This window comes from Poecile atricapillus, chromosome 7, assembly GCF_030490865.1.
Source record: "Poecile atricapillus isolate bPoeAtr1 chromosome 7, bPoeAtr1.hap1, whole genome shotgun sequence".
Taxonomy (NCBI): domain Eukaryota; kingdom Metazoa; phylum Chordata; class Aves; order Passeriformes; family Paridae; genus Poecile; species Poecile atricapillus.
The window spans coordinates 18,397,801-18,412,177 of NC_081255.1; positions in this window are offsets into that span (position 1 = coordinate 18,397,801).

Consider the following 14,377-nt stretch of genomic DNA (forward strand, 5'->3'; position numbering starts at 1 on the left):
TAAGAAATGCCCTCTGTGATGTTCCCCTTTGGGATGGACCTAACAACACCAGTTTAGCTGAGGAAGAAATTCTTTACTGCATGGGTTATGAGACACTGGAGCAGGTTACCCAGAGAAGCTGTGGATGCTCAGTTTAGCTGACACCACCCCTGGCAGTGTTCAAGGCCAGGGTGGATAAGACCATGGGCAACCTGGTCTAGTGGGACGTGTTCCAGCCCCTGGGGTGGGGGAGGGAGAGTAGGGTTAGGACTAGATGATCTTCAAGATCCTTTCCAACCCCTTAACATTCTATGATTCAGTGATTCTGCGGTCCCCAGACAAAGTATTTTGTATCTCTTAACAGGCTATACTGAAGCACTCAAAATGGCTGATGTTAAACACAGATTTCATTTGAGGTTATTTGTAAGGTAACACTGTGCTCCTCTATGCAGCCAAAAGATTTCAAGAAACAGACTTCGCCCAGGCATATAATCATACAAAAAATCCTCAATGACCTATGCGAAGATCACAAGGAGTATGCCACTCCCTAGAGTCGCTTAATGTTTTATACAAGCCTGAAAGAAACAAAAAGAGAGGGGTAAAAAAGAAAAGGGAAAAAAAAATAAAAAATGAGATGAGCAGATCTGGTACAGAAAACCTGGTAAAATGAGGACAGGCTGTGGGTGATCTTTCAAGCTGTGTAAGTGGGCAGAGCCACTCTCTCATGGGGTTTGATTTTGCCGGGGAATCGGGGCTTCCTTCAGTCTCGGATTGGTGTAACACTTTCTCGCCATCCGCAAAGTAATAAAAGCTCCATTGCCGGCAAGCATGATGTGAGTGAGCGGGGTGAAGAGCCCCAGATGAGGTTGGTTCATCTCGAGCCTGCGCCGGGGCGGGCACAGTTCCGCCGGCCGGGCTGCGGGGGGCAGCAGAGGCGAGCTCATGTGCCCGGCGCCGGGGGCACGGCTGACACCGTGGGCAGCCCCCGCCAGGGGCAGCCCTGCCTCCGGCTCTGCGATGGCTCCAAGGTGCAAATACCCCCCACACAGACCTGTCTGTGCTCCCATCCCTCTACACGTGCAGACCAGACAAAGTTTCTTGCACTGAACGGGAGATTCATGCAGTAGACGTTTTCCTGAATGTCCAGGGCTGTACATCTCGTGTTTGCAACACAGCAACCTCTTTTCTGCAGGCTTTTGTGCAGTAATGGTCCAGCGTGGTCTGCGGATTCGTGCTTGTGAGCAGGCACATGGACCAGCATCCCGCTGCCCTCGAACTCTGAAGGGAAGAAATCACGCAGAATAGATAGATTTGTGATCAGTGCAGCTAATCGTTATTCAAAATAAACACAAAAATTCAGGAAACCTGATTCATCTGAATCAATTTCCCGTAAATCTATCAAAGGTGAATGCTTTAGCTGTTTCCCTGGCACAAAACCTATTGAGAGACTCAACAACTGAAAGTCTCTGGTTGGCTATGCAACTGTATGGAAAGTCACGCTACGAAAAGCCAGTGTCCTTAATGGAGACAGAGGAGTCCTACTTTATTCGAATAAAGGGAGAGAGTCCACTGCCGCACATGGCCGCAGGTTTTCTCTCTTGGAGCCTAAAGTCCCGGCCGCATGTTGCCCTCTTCCTTTCCCCATTGCTGAGGTACCAGGAAGGTACAGCCTTCCCAAACCGCCTACCACACATCCCCCTTTGAACCTGTCATTTTACAGCGAACTTCACGAAGTCAAGCTTGTGCAGACCCACTTGTCTGTTTCAGAAGCCAAGCCCTCCGGGCTCTGTAGCAATCCTGCTGCTTGAAGTTAATAGAGACATTAAGACCTATTTCAAAGGTGTAAACACTCATCGAATTGTTTGTAAAGACATTAGCACACTTCTTCCCTATCACAGCCGAAGAGGACTAATGTTTCAAGGAGAGCAGGATTTATAGTGAAGTGTCTGAGAGGGAAACTCAGAACAGGAGACTATTAAAATCATAAGTATTATTATGAGATGTTTAGGCAAAAGGCCACAGACAAGGAAGGGGTAACCAATGGTAGACCAGGGAAAACTAAAAAGATTGAGGTGCATTGATAACGGGGAATAAAGAGGACTATTTGCAGGGAAGCAGGCTGCTGGTCAGTATGCTTGTGTGACTGAGCCCCATGGCTAATTGCCATTGTCTGTCTGATCTTCTTTTCAAATTCTGTTTTTATCTATTTTTCATGTGATTGATCATGTCCTCTGTTCTGTGTCCATGCATGGTAGATGATAATGAACTCCAAGCCAGGTGGATTGGTGAGTCCCATGAGCAGTCTGGGAGACAAGTGCTAGGAGACCCTTGAAGGATTTTTCCTTATGCCACGTATACTTAGAAGCAGGATCAGGCTATGCATGCTGCCTGCATGCATGTTGGGGGTCTCTAAAGACCGAGAATGGGCAGAAGAAGGTCAACGGCACTTAACACTCCTCATTCATAGGCAATTTAAGCCAAAATACATATTTTTGTGAATCTCTCCACTGTTCTCCTAAAGCAGATCTATTGTGTGACTAATCATCAGCAAAATTTACTCATTAGAGTATACTAGACTACCAAGAGTCATGGTGTTAAGCCTCTATAGTTTGTCATGTTAAAAATCTGAATTCAAAAAGTCAGAAGCAGCCCCTGAAGAGATGAGTGATTGTTGAAATCAGCAGTTTCTTATGGACTTCAGGAGGCTCTGAATTGGGCCCATGCACACCATGACAAGATTACTTAAAATTTGTATGGAGCCTCCCCAATGTTCCTGTGGAAACTACTGCTGACCTGTGTGTTCTTTCATAGTCTGAAGAAGTTATTGACAACATACGTGGTTGTTATGGAGGCAGGCATCTGTCAAAGAAATGAGGCTATGTGACAAAGAGAAGACCTGATTATGAAAAATTTGGTTTCATACAGAAGAGAAAGTACAGCCCTGAAAACGCTGAGGTTTATTTGGGCTTACTGCCCCAGAACCAGAAGCTCAATGAGAAGAAACTGGATCTGGGGGCACATCAAGACTACAGGAAGTATAACATACAATTTTTTGGATTCAATACAAACAGGTCAGCGAAAGCGTATTATTTTAGACTTAATTATGATCAATGGACCACTGTTGGTTTCAGACTTTTTAAAACAAAGGCTCCTTCTTTCCTCCCTGCAGGACTCCAAAAAGGAAAAAAAAATCTAAGCTAAGCAAAGTAAAACAAAATGGAGACATAAGAAGGGAAGGGGAACAGACCAGCATTGTACTTCATTTGTTCTCAATGATCAAAACATGAATGTTTCAGTTCAGTGTAGAATCTCCCTGTGCAATCACATTCTGCTCTTGTATTCATGTTCTACTACTTTCTTGGATTTGTTTTCTCAGGGTTTTTTTTCTTGTCGATTCTTCAGAGCAGTAAAGGATAAGAGAACAATAAGTGATTTTTTCCAAGAACAAACAGCAGCACAGTTACTGTGAAATACAGGTCTGCAGTTCAGTACTGTGATTACCCAGACCCTCTCCTCCTCTTCCCAAGTGCTGTGTTTTCCTCTGCCCTTTCTTTTAAAGCATTGTCTAAAACCTGAAGAAATTCTGTCAAGTAACTATCAATTGCTGCTAAGACTGGTTAGCAACCAGGTACCAACAATTGTGAAGGCCTAACACTAACACAGTTTAATTGCAGTGGAGTTGATTTCTCACTGAAAATAAGGGAGAGGGTTCTTCTGGTCTTTGATGAAAGTTGTCTATTAACCCTGTTCCCACACGAGTACACCTCTCCAATAGCATCCCTCTCCAGTGCCATTAAAGCACTGTTCACAGGAGGGCTATATATATCTGTGTATGTGTATAAATATATATATATATGTATGTATGTATGTATGTATGCATGTGTGTATGTATGTATGTGTATGTGTGTATGTATATATATATATATTAAAAAAAATCTTTAACATGGATGTCTACTGACACTTGACATTTTCAGGAATTAGCCTTCTTAGCATTTTAGGATGATGGGGAGTAGGGCAGGAACATGAAAATTACATTTATTCTTTCTAGAACATGAAATCTAATCCCCTTTGTTTCTTCTTTTTCTTCTTACATACTAACATAGAAGCAGATCCTTCCAGCTTCACAGAAGAACCATGGTAACCATCCAGAGCCACGCTGATTTCAGGGCTCTTATGTCTGTCATCACAGCATAAATCAAAGCCATAATATGGATTTCCAAAGCTCAAATATGCTCTCTGAATGTATATATTGAGGACACAAGCAAAAAAGCTGCCCTAAAATTCATCAGGAGGGAGTGGAAACATCCTAATGCAGAAACTAATCATGTTATACTTCCCTCCAGGCGAAAAAACCACTTAGAATTAAAAATCAACCAAACTTAACAAACTTCTTTATGTAGCTCCTTTAGAGGAAAGACTAGAAACCTTTAAATGTGCTGTAACACAGACCTGCTGGAGCTTGCACACTGATGGTCCTGCTGCAGCCTCATTAGTATCCCACCAGCAGCAGTGGGTATTTGCCAGAGTCAGTCATTGCTGGAACTCCTGAGCCACAGTAGAACACTGAAGTTGGGGTAACAAAACCCATCTCAGGTTTTGGTTTGGTTCTTTGGCACGCCTGCCAACAGCTGGTTAGTTGGGAATAGAGAAAGGGTATCAGCTTCTTATGACACAGTCTTAGAGGAGAAAGGATCTTTGCAGAACAATGTTCTAGTAATTGTCAAATTATTAGTGTAGTGCTTTACTTTTCTTGAATGCAAATACAAAAAAATAAGCAATTATGCTTATTGCCTTTTATATCTACAACTTACTTTTACTTTACACTCCTTGGAGTCCAGCTCTAGTTATTATCTAATCATGCAGAAAAGTGCTGCAAGAGGTATGTGGGACTCTGTTTGGGCTGTTTGCCCTATAGCCTCCACACTGAGCAAGTCAGAGCTGCGTAGGTGCCCTAAGCAGGGACAGAACAGCAGCTGTCATTGCTCTTTCCCTCTCAGTCAGCCCACTTATGTCCTGGAGCATTTCTTTCTTTCAGTTGCTTATTATGTGCCCATTTGCTCCCATGCTAGAGATGCCTGTGCCATACCCCTTCCTAACTTTCTCTTTCCTTAAAAAGAGAAAAAGCCAAACAAGACAATAAACTAACACAAACATACATATTCATTGCCAGTATTTTTCAGCCCTTCTGTACAGTTAATTCTGTATCAGAAAGAGCACAAACCCAGTTCCTTTTCTCTCATGCTGCAGTAGGCTTGGATGTGGTTTTCCTGCAGGAACAGTTCACAGAGGTACAAGACTGCCAACGTGCCTATGCTTCCTGCCTCAAAACTGCCACGAAGTCACAGAGACTTTAAAAATACATTAAAAAAGAGGGGGAGAGAAAAAAAAAAAAAAAAAAAAGTTGAATGTGATTTATATTTACACTTGCAGGCCACTTTCTTAGCTTTTGCTGTTGAGTTTTATTATTTTCAGTGTCACTGAGCTTTTTTTCCCTCATTTTTAATTTATAGTTTTTATTGTTACTTAAAGCTCAAGTTTTCATGCTCTCTTGAGTCAGACTGCAGAGGTGTACAGAAAACACAGTTACAAGACTTGTGATAGAATCACCAGAATGTCAGCATATGATTTGACATAACATTTCACATATTTTTTTTCTGTGTTTCCAAAGTAGTTCATGCCAGGAACAATTTCCACATGGCCCAATACTTCATGCCATGAGAGTGCTCAGCATTTTTTCTCTTAAATTGTGTTGTGCTGGTGAGTATTACTAAAGAACCTAGAAGGATTTTTTCCTATAGTGCAGGAAGGGGGAATTGCCCTGTATTTTTGCTGGGTTTATGATACAATATGTACATCATGGAACACAGTCAAACTTTCATGTTTTAAAGTTTATTTCCAGGTTACTGGAATTTTATATGGAACTGCTGCATAGTTTTATGAAAACAAGGTACATATGCAAACCCTTTTAAAAAGTGTAAGAGAAGAAAACAGCTTCTTCCTCACACTGCATTCATGCTTACTTCCCATGCACTTCAAGGATGATAGAAGTTTTAGCAAACCCTTTATTGTTCAAGGCTCATAAAACTTACATATGCTGCACGTTTCTGAATCAGATTTTTGTATGTAGTGCAACATGAAAATCTAACGCTGAAAATAATGATTCTCTGTGCTTCCCATTTGTTTTGCTTTGAATTAATCTACAGTGAGGAGCCTCACATACAAATATTGTGGTTTCTGTGAAATGTCTGATGATTACACACTCTGTTAGCTCAATAATTGTGCTGGTAAACTCACTTTGGAGCCTTGGTCTGGAGACAGGATAGGTTTATTCACTGCAAAAGGTGGCTGCTGTGCCACCCTCCACACGTCAGCAGCCAGGGCAGCAGCTCTCAGGGTGTCATGGATATGAGTGCCTTGGCACTGATGGAGGTCTCACATGCCCCCAGCTCTTCCCTGGGAAAGAAACTTCTCCTTATGGTCTGAAAATGACTTGTGCCCTGGTAACTCTTCCTGCTCCACTCTGCAGTGTAGCTCTGCCTGCCAGGAGACAGCTTCTTCTGCTGAGGGCAAAGCAGCCCATCCAGAAAATAATAGAAAGCATCTCCTCATTAGCAGCTTTTCCTTCCTCCTCTTGCACTGCACTTGTTGCTCTGGCATGAATGTAGAGATGCTCTACAGAGCCTAAGCATATTCATCAGTATGAGTATTGCAGTATCTGTCAACATTTCCTCCACAATATTTGAGAGGACTTTGAAAACAGTGCTGGCTGTCTCTCAAAAATCCTTGTGAAACATGGATTTCACTCAGCTCTGTGCTCCAGGGTCATATATTTGTTGGGCATGTGGTTCCAGTGAGATTCATCATCTGTGGTCCCAATCCAGAAACACTTTAAGTGCAGATAACCTCATCTAACCACAACTATAGATCTTAATATGGGTGCACAACATGGTTTTTCTGCACAGGTGCACAACTTCCCCCTTTTTGAGGGTTTTTAAAAATCTCATTCTTTCATCCAGTTTATGTACAGTCACACAAATAGCTGCATCAGCACTCCTGAAGGGAATTTATGAGACTGGGCAGGAGTGAGTATTGTGGTGATGGGGATTTAAAGGCAGCTTTTCTCACCTGTTTTTGCTGCCAAGGAACATGTACTGCTAGGTTAATGGATTCACCCCCTTCACTGCTGAGATTCCCTTGCACAAATCCCAGAAGTATTTTAGTAGCTTTGGGAGGGAACTGTGAAGATTTGTGTTATAACCTTATAAGTGGTGTATGTTAAGCATTCTGTGACAGAAAGGTCAAATCAGGATTCAAACAAAACAAAACAAAACAAAAAAATAAAATACATACACTCCCCACTCCTGTCAATGATTCCCACCCAGCTCAGCTGTCTCCAGATATGGGCACTGGTGAACTGGTTTCGTTATGGGCTCTGAACCAGATCTAACCTGTGGCTGAGATACATCTCTATTCCTTTTTCTTTCTCCCTTCACAGTTATGACTCCAGCAACTACAGGCAAACTAATAGAGAGCTAGAGCGTGAGGGATATCTGTTTATATATGAGAGGCAATAATCAAATGCAAACATATACATCTAACATAAAGTTAGGCTCAAAGACCCAGAACACCAGGATCAGTGCTTCACGAAGCAATGGGCTTGCCTTGCTTCCTGCAGCATTCCTGCACACAAAATGCCAGCCTGTTGGAAATGTATATACACATTGGCCCCAAGCACGCTGGTTGCTCAGCTCACGCCCACAAGCAAAGGCCAGTTCAGGCTCCATGTGGGTCAGAGTCCAGGTGGGAGTTGGCTGCCCCAGGAGCCGATGCAGGCTTGACTGGCTGTAGCTTTATCCTTCTATTACATTCAAGGATTTTTTCCTGCATTGCGCTTGTTCAGTGGAATTTGTATGCAGAACCAAAGACTGCTCCACAACCACCTCAGAAAAGTGTGATTCATCAGATGGCATTTGAAAGGGGCCATCCCAGTGTCTGTCCTTTGGAAAACCCCTGGCTGTACCAGCAAAATTCTCTGGTGGCAGTGCTTCTGGAGGTGGAATCCTGTTCCAGAGGGCACCCCTAGCAGACACCCATACAGTTACATTATCTTTTCAGTGTATTACTAAAAAACACTTTTAAATTACTCATCTAGAACAGGCTTTCAGCATTACAGAAAAAAATGGTTTCTGTGTTATTTCTGGAAGCTTATATAATTTTTTCCACTTTCTTCTTTCCTCTGAGCACCACCTCCCTTTGCATAATTTCATTAAGATGTATAAAGTCTCCAAGATATATACCAGGGGAAGCAGAGCAAAAGCAGCAATAACAGAAAAAACACCGAAATATCACTTTCCATCCAAGTTACACAAAAAAATTGCAAAATTCCTTGGCACCAGAAGCATGGGAAATCAGAGCCACCTACTAGCCAGTGAAGGTGGGGTTCCTGTGTGCACTGTCAGGGGTGTGCCAGCAACAGTAGAAGAGTTTTTTGCAGACATTTGAAGTAGAAAGTCTCAAGACTCTTTGCTGACATCCATGCCACTGCTGGTCAAACCAGCAGAAGGCAGCAGCACTGCAGCTGTGCTGTGATCCTACCCTGCCTTATCATGCAAGTTCAGCTCAAGTGAAAAGGTCAGACATCTCCATGTATTTCTTTAAAACACAAAAACCAAACCAACCTGCTGTTAAAAGTGAGACACTTAGGAGATCAACTATAGGATGTGGGGTTTTCAATTAAAACTCTGTGTCTTCTTTGCCTGAGGATCTTGGTAAGAATAGCAAAAAATAAAATTAAAGTTGTTCATGAAGTCCTATAGCCTTGTCAGGTCTGATTACTTCAGCAAATTAAAGAAATTTGTAAGCTGACTGCAACCAAGGTAGTTCCCAGTCTGCCCAGGATTCCTCCAGCCCAATGTGGGCTGTTCCAGAGCAACTGTCTCTCCATGAACTTTCACCAGTAGCCTCCTGAAAGAAGACATACAAGCTATTCATTTAAAGCTATTTCCCAGATGCTCTGAGTCACAAGAAAAGCAAAGCTATATATCAGCAACCTTGGACGTGGCATTGTCAATTCTAGCTCTTGGATTAAATCGATACGCTCGCCATTCATGGGAAATGAAAACAAATTGATGGTCTTGGATCTTTTCCCAGCAGGCTAGTGTCCACTGCTCTGTTCCACTGGAATGAATGTCACCATCTGGCTCTCCTCTTCAGCAAAACACACAGAGCAGAGCGAGGGAGTGACCTGCCTTCTCAGCTCCCTCTGAAGTTCTGGATCTGGGTGCCAGGGCAGGGCTGAGCAGCCAGGTGCTCACTGCTCTTTCCCTGGCTGAGCCAGATCAGCAAAAATAGGGTGACAACATAAAGACTGGACTTTTCTTTTCAGCCACAAGCATGTTTCTTTACCTGTAGCAAGTCATGTTTCTTTACCTGTTACTTGTGTCTTTGTAAATATTTATCCCCAAATGGTATCTGAAGATCCACATTCTATACGCTGTTTGTATTTTCTCTTGGTAAGCTTGGAGCAGTAAAAATCAATAAAACAAAGGCAGTTTCACTTGCAGGAGTTTGAAGGCATGGTGCTTGCCCAATAAACACACCATACACAACGCTTTACTACTTAAGAGAACTGCACCAAAGTAAAAACATTGCAGGTATGAGTCCTGATCCTAGAGCTTGTAAAAAGATAATTACAGAAGCTGAAGGACTGGGTTGTACAACCCTTGCAGCACTGAGTATTTAGCTGAGCACAACAGCCCACTGAGAAGGCCTGGCACAGAAATGTTCCCCACAATTCTGTGGTTTCAATAAAACAGCAAATTTGTTAGTGAAGGATGGCAGCATCTCCAAAACAGCCCTGAATTTTAGAGAGTGGGTTTTTTCTGATAAAGTTAGCATAAAGGTACAATAAAACCCTTTCAGGAAGAAGATGTTCCCCACATACTAATAGGGCAATACAGTAGAACGGTTCCTTCAGATGAGAAGTTTTGCACTAGATTTTCTTAGGGAGGAAGAATTTAGCCAGAATTTTTACTGTTCCAAATTGGCAGCAAAAAAGAAGAAACCAAAACAAAACCCCCAGGGAAGAGAAAATAAAAACTGCACACATTGTTGTCAAACTTTTAGCAGGTTGAAATCAGAGCTACCATGCACAATGGCTCAAGTCTGCAGTTTTCAAAAGAGGCAACTGAAAAAAAAAAGTTTCAATTAACTTTGAATGTGAAGCCAAAGGAACTCAGAACAAACATTTTGATAAAACGTCCTTTAAGAGGGGTTAGAGCTGGAACAGTTCACCCCTACCCCTGTTAGTGATGACGCTCTGAGAAGCAACCCAGTTTTTTTAGAGGATTGTTTCACTGGAGCTCATTTAACCGCATGTTTTGTGTGACATAGCTTCAGGAGGTGAGTGGTGAAGAGGCAGAACAGCCCTGTGAACAGTCAGCACATTGAACTGCAGGATTACATTTCTTTCTGTGATGTGTTAGGACCAGTTCCAAACTCCTCATAATCATTGCATTAATCTCACAAGCTGTGCCTCACTTCAACCCTGCAACATTAGAAACAGGAAATTTCCATCCCCCTGGTCTTTGACAGCCACTTAGCCACTGCCTTTGTGCAAAACCTCATAGAAGGAAACAAGAGCTGCATCTCCAAATGTTGTGACTGCTCCAGGAGACAGTAAGAGTCTCTGTCTGCTCATTCTGAAAAAAACTTTGCATTTGTAAGTTCAAAAGAGCTCCAAAACAATTGGCTCATTCTGCCCCAAAATTAGCACACCCCTCAGCAACCCCCAGCATGCAGGTGAGGTGGAGGAGCCCCATCTGGGCCCTTTTGTGGACAGTGCTCTGGAGAGACAAAATCAGCAAAAGCCAGTCATCCATCCCTTCCTCCCCATGTGTCAGACAAGAGGGACATGCCTGTCTTTAGTACAAATCAGGGAGGATGGGGATATCTGGCAGTCCCTTCTCTCCCTCTGTGAGCAGAATTAGGACTCAAATCCTCTGCCAGCAGTGACTGAAGTCCCACCCTTGTCTCCTGCACAGGAGCCCATGCTGGAGCCAGTCCTGGAAGGCTGTACAAGCTCAGATCCCTCAGGAACCAGCAAATGAGGGAGCGTCCTGCAAGCAGCAGGGAGGAGAAGGGTCCTGCCAGGGAGGAGCCTCCAAACAGGGAGCACAGATCATTGTTTGGGTCTGTTTGACACAATCAAAGAAGTATCAATCAAAGGCTGTGGCTTACACCAAGGAGTAAAGCTTCTCCCCTTTGAGCAGGTGGTGCCTGTGTGCCCAGATGACAGCTCTGGGTGGTTTGGAAAAAGCAAAATAAGTATGTGCTCTGAAGGATGGACAAAAACGAGACAGAGAAGGACAGAGAATTTAGCTTTCCTATCACAGAAAGTTATCCCAAGCAGCCTGTAATAAAGGTGTCATGATGGACGAATTGAAGCCATGCCTGAGGCTATCAGCCATCCTGTGTGCTCTGCAGTGTGAGCACATTGTAGTTGTGGTGCCTCCTGATGGGAAGATGCTCTCCACCAGGGCATTTTGTGGAAGAACCTCCCTGCAAAGGAGGTGCTGCAGATCATAGGGAAATCAGGGCAAAAGCCAGGGCCATGCCACATCAGAGGTAGTTTCCATCTATTTCCATTACCTCAGGTAATCTTTCCTGGAGTTCTCTCCCGTGAACTTCCTTTGCATCCTCTTGAGACTAAGAAAACTCGTATCATCCCCAATATCCTGTAGCAAGGCATTTCACAGCAGTAAACCTCCTAAACAGCACCACAGCAAAATTCTTTTGTACTAAAATGCGTGTTTAGAGTTGTTTTACTTCCCCAAAATGTGGCATTCACAGTTACTGACAGGAAGAGACAGCCCTGCAGGCAGTGGGACCAATGATCTTGGGGTTCAGGGCATTTTTAACCCAACTCCTTGTAAATGGCCCAGCCGCACTACACATCACAGCACGGTAAATCCATCCCAGGCACTCCACCTGCTCTCATACCCTGAGAAGCAGCAGCTCACACTGAGGTCCATTAGCTGTTAAGCACTGGAAATGCTGTGGCCAGCAGGATAACAAGTGGAGAATCAGTAGTTACACACTTTTTTCCACATCACACAGGACTGACGTAGTTTTATAATATCCAGTGCCTAGTCCAGTTTGCATCTGTCTGCTCATCCTTTAAGCTTCTTTGAACTGAAGTCTTGCACAGAGCTAATCACACCACCACCATTTTGCTAATAATAGCAGGAGCCCTTCAGGCTGTCAGGAGCACTGATTGCTGCCTAACAAAACCACAGTGATGCTACATCTGAGGTCTCCTCCATTAGTAGCCCCTCCTTAGTCTGGTGAGCCAGAGAGAGCAGCAGAATGTAAAGCTAAAATGCTCATTTTTGGACCCTCAGAGCCCCAACAAGGCTGTTCAGCGTTTCACAACCCATGCTGTCTGCTGCAAGCTCCTCTGGGGCGCTCAGCAATTAGAAGCCCTGTAAAGAATGTTAAAAGCATTTAATTAAACAAATGTATTCAGAATTAAAGATGTTGCTAAGGAGGATCAGTGCAGGAACAAATACAAACAAAGCTCCACAGGCACAAGGACCTGTACACAGGGCAGTAACCATGCCTGCCTTCCTGTGAAATTACCTTTCACAGTGGGTGTAATTCTTCTGTGGGGCAACTCCTTTGGGGACACCCTGTCTGGGAGCATACCTGCTGTTCTGGGACAGATGTGGCCAAGATTCACTTGACTTCCTGGCAGGGAGGAGAAAGGCAGGTTTCAAACCATGCTGTAGCTGCTGTCTACATGATTATTTTACAGTCTTTTAATTACTTCAGAAAAATGTTTTAATTAAGACCACTTCTGCAGAGTTCTAGTTCAAAACTGCAGCCTGTCAGCTTTACTGGTCCTAAACTGATAGAAGAGGAGGTCCGTGAGAGAGGACACCTAAAGCTCCTTTGTGCAATGCCTATGTGGACTCCTGGAGCTGACCTCTGTCTTGTAGACATGACACTGAATCACTGGGGTTTCAGATCAGCAGCACCTGGGGAAAACTCTGCTCTGGGTGAAAGCTGAAGTCTCCGGTGAGAGGAACATGCACTCAGCCATAAATAGCTCTGAAGGTTTGAGGAACATTCCCAAGTATTATTATTCATCCACACGAGTGCTGACTCGCCGGGACAGCGCCACCACACACACACTCAGTTTTAAAGCCAATTTACTTAACTGGATTTTAGTACAAAGACAGTTAGGAACCTATCTCATTCTCCTGGGTCAGATCATGCTGGCTTTTTCTTAGGTCACAAATACACAAACCAATACTGACAGTGAGCAATTTACAAACCACTTGTCTTTGTTAAGCACATTTCACATTTCAGCTTAAAACCTGAGGCTCTGAAAGGCACCTGGTTTCCAGCTCCACTGTGCATTACAGTCCTAGACGTGTACATACTCAGAGTCTCCACTTGCCAGCATTTTACATCCAAGGACATTCTTGCAGCTAAGGTGTGGGAAGAACTCCACAATAGAATTCTCATGATAGGTAATAGTCTGGAGGGCTCGGAGACCAACCACCGCCTTCAGATGTATTCCCTGGACATCAGAGAAACCAAACAGCAAACAAGGGCAGCAGACCCTGTGCAACATCCTGCCACTCCCTGACCAGCCACCAGACCAAAGGCACTTTGCAAAATGGCCTCTGAATTCCTTTTCTGTGGAGGGCACCAGGAAGTCGTGTGGCCAGATGAAGGGCTGGGCAAACCAGACATCGCACGACACTGGGGAGTCTCCTCCTGGCTGTGTGTCCATCATCAGGGCCAGGGCTCTACACTGGGAGGCCTCAGCCCTCCTCCCACATCCCATTACAGACACCACTACTTTTATCAAACTTGGTAAACTGAAAGGATTGAATGGAGAGAAACAGGAGTTACGAACCACACCCAAATGAGAGAAAAGCTGAAGGAAGAGGTTTCACCCAGGGCAGAGAAAAAAAGGAAGGGTGGAGGACAAGCACTCACTGCAGAAGAGGCTGTGACAATCATCAGGTGTTCTCTGTATCCTCTTTCAACAGGGTTAGAAACACACAACCCAATTTCCAACAAAGATGTAGGAGGCTCTTGAGACACAAAACTGCAGAAGCCATGGTGATGCCTATGGAAATTGCAATTTAAGGATGTTATGGCAACCCTTTCCTTGGAGGTCTGCAGGAAGAACGTGGCTCCCCACAGCTGTGTGAGCTGGGAGCAGACAGGACCCCGCCTGCCACAGCACTTCCAGGCAGCAGCCCTGGAGCCGGGGGTGAGCTTCAAGCCCTGCTGTGCTGGCAGAGCTCTACCCCACCCGGGTATCGCCTGCCAGCCAGAGGAGGGACAATCCCTTCACGGGGGGAAGCTGCAGCTCCCAGAT